Consider the following 3,173-nt stretch of genomic DNA (forward strand, 5'->3'; position numbering starts at 1 on the left):
AGCCTGACTGGGACTCTAATCAAGAAGAGGGCAGAAGGAATATGATAGATTACAGGTCCCTGATGATCAGAGGGATAAAAGAATCAGTCCCTAGAGGGAGTAATACCAGGTTAGCGTTTGACGGCACCCAGGAAAAAGACAAGACTACAGCAACATGGCTTAATAGGCTAAAGCAAAACTCCCAGATTTACTCTGATGTTGGCCCAGACAGCCCAGAAGGCCAATCTCGGGTTCCCTGTGATCAGGGATGACCCCGAGAATCCTTTATTCCCAGCCTGGTGTTTCAAAGAAGGAGTCTGAATTCTTCGGCTGTGGTTTCCAAGGTTGTTTATTGTTTCTTATCTATAACATTTTTTCTCTGGCCTGCCAGAAATCAGACAGAGGCACACTCCCTGCTCCTTGGCCGGTGTCTATGTTTTATACTAGGAAATATGTGTACTTTATTTATCATGATTTTCCAATACCTAAAAGACACACAGCAGGGGTATTACTCCTTTCAGTATTAATCAAAACAAATGCACCCGCTATTGAGTGCACACAGCAGATGTAACAGAAGGATTAGAAAGGAGATAAAGGACAGAGAGAGAGAGACAGGACGGAGGGAATAGCTACCAACAGAGATATGAAATCCTCATGGTCAGGCCGATAGATCTGTCTGGTCACGTCGGGGAGAATGTCAAAGTCTTTGGTTAACTCAGAGGTCTTTTATAATCTACCACCGGGAGGGGAGCAGGACGGCACATGAAGGGCACGGTGGAGAATAAATCCATTGGGAACAGGTACAGACAGTCCAGTTCTGAACATCACAAACCGGTGCCAGCAGTGAGCAGGGCCCGTTGTTTCAGGACTGGTTCCTTTGGGAAACCTCCCTCTTCCTATGGCAGACATCCCCCTCCAGTCAGGCCAGCACCCCTGGGTTAGAATTTGAAGGGTCTCATCTCAGTCCTTGGGGAGGGGTTCAATCCCCATCCTTATTGTGAGGCAGATGAGGGATCTTTGGACCATCTCTTTAAGAATGATGTCCCAAAGCATAAAAAATTTATGTGTTTTCCTGAAAAAAAAAAAAAGAATTAATAAATGATAATTATTTTTTCTAATTTATTTATAATAGTGCTATTATATATATGCATTATTAAATTTTAATATATATATTTAAAAATCCATATACATTTGGCAAGCAAAAAATTTATTGGTCATTTGTTCTAAGTAACACAGTTGCCTTCATTAATGCATTGACCAGTGTTGGCTATTGATTACTCCTTCTTTATGATAATTAGTCCTATTTAAAATCTTTTTGTTATCTTTTTAATAATTTTCACAGACATGGTAAAAGGGGCCACTTTGGGGTGCCTGGAGACATTTCTGGGGCAAATTTGGGGCAGTTTTGGGTCTGGGGAGGGAATTCAGAGAGAACTTGAGGGTCTGGAGGACACTTGGGGGAGCCACGTGGGCACTTGGAGGGGCACTCAGGGATTCTGAGGAACAGTTCGGGGTCCAGGCGGGTCCTTGGTGACCAACGGTCCCTGGGTCGCGGGGGGTGACGGGAGTTGAAGGCGCGGGTATCATACAGTTCAACAAGGCCGCGGTGCATCACGGGAATTCTGGGCACAGCCGCAATGGCTCTCAGTGGGGCGTGGGGCATGACGGTAGAAAAAGTCCCGGCTAGAATAGCATTTGAGGTGCGCTGTGGAGCATCATGGGAGCTGTAGTCCCGGAAGTGGTTCGAACGCGATTTCAGGGAAGCTCTTGGGGGACACTTTTGCGTCTGAGCCGTGACTTGACGTCCTCGGGGGAACTTAAACAGCTGGGGAGCCCTTGGTGGGAGCTCAGGGAGCTCTAACAGGGCCCCTTGTGATGCGGGGCATGGCAGGAGTTTTAGCCGCAGGACTGTGTTCTGAGGGGCTCTGGGGCCACGGGGGATGAGAGCAGATGAATTTTCAGAAGTGGCTGCACCGGGCATCTGTGGGGCTGGGAACACTCAGGAGCTTGGGGACACTTTTGGCGGGTCCCAAATGGGCGCTGATGGGGGCACTGAGGGTTCTTGGAGGGTCTGCAGGACACTTATGGGACAGATGGGGGCGTTCCCTGGGTTCTTTGGAGCGCGGGGCATGATGGGAGATGTAGGCAAAAAGAAATATGTTGCCCATTGAGGCACCGCCCCCAGACCCAGATCCCAGGTGCTGATTGGCTGCAACTGGTGATGTGCGGTAGCCTCGGCAAATGGGATGAGTTGTAGGTGGGAACAGCCAAATTACCCTCCTCCAGTCCTTTCCACTACAGCCTACTTCATTCCCAATACAGACCAGTATAACCCCTGCAAAGTCCATTTCATCCCAACTAGAACCCAGTTCAACCCCAGTGCCCCTCCAGTTCATCCCAGTGCAGCCCAATCTATCCCAACACACCCAAGTTCATTCCCAGTTGTTCCCAGTTCCTCCCAATGTCATCCACAGGATGGCCCAGTGTCCCCCAGTCTTCCCTGCAATATCCCCAGTGTCCCCAGTTTCTCCTAGTATGCCCCAGTGTCACTCCCAGTATGTCCCAGTGTCTCCCACAGCGTTCCCAGTGTTCCCCAGTATGTCCCAGTCCTCCTGAGTGTTTCCAAGGACAGTTTAATTTCTCTCGGTGGCCGTGGCAGCCAAACCCAGCAGTGGGGTCAGTGCAGTGCCCATGGCCACAGCCCCTTGCAGTGGCCCAGTGCAGCTTGGGCTGATGATCCACCCTCACAGCTGGCCCAGGGCAGCTCTGCAGTGCCTTTGGTGGCACCTGGGGCTGGCACATACCTGAGCAGTGTGTCTGTTTGCAGTGGGGAAACTCAAGAGTTTGAGATTGCTTCAAAAAACCCCCAAAAGGGAAAACCCCTCTTAGGCTGAGTGCAGCCAGCTCTGCAAGCACAGCGGGGCCCAGGGGAGTGAAGACAGAGAGGATGGGGCTGGGCAATGTGGAGCAAGGTTGTCCAAACTGGGTCAGAGCTCCAGGCACAGCTTCTGTGAGCAGGCCAGAGCTGCTGAGGAGAGACCCTGGGTCAATATCAATAACAGAATGCTGCAATGCCCTTTGATGTAAAGAGAAATAAATAAAATACATCATTTAAAATAGGAATGTGTATTTCTTACAAGGTCCTTGAAATCTTTCTCCATAACTGGACTAGGAAAACTTTAATGACCCTCTAA

Source organism: Melospiza melodia, unplaced genomic scaffold, assembly GCF_035770615.1.
Source record: "Melospiza melodia melodia isolate bMelMel2 unplaced genomic scaffold, bMelMel2.pri scaffold_34, whole genome shotgun sequence".
In the NCBI taxonomy this organism is placed as follows: domain Eukaryota; kingdom Metazoa; phylum Chordata; class Aves; order Passeriformes; family Passerellidae; genus Melospiza; species Melospiza melodia.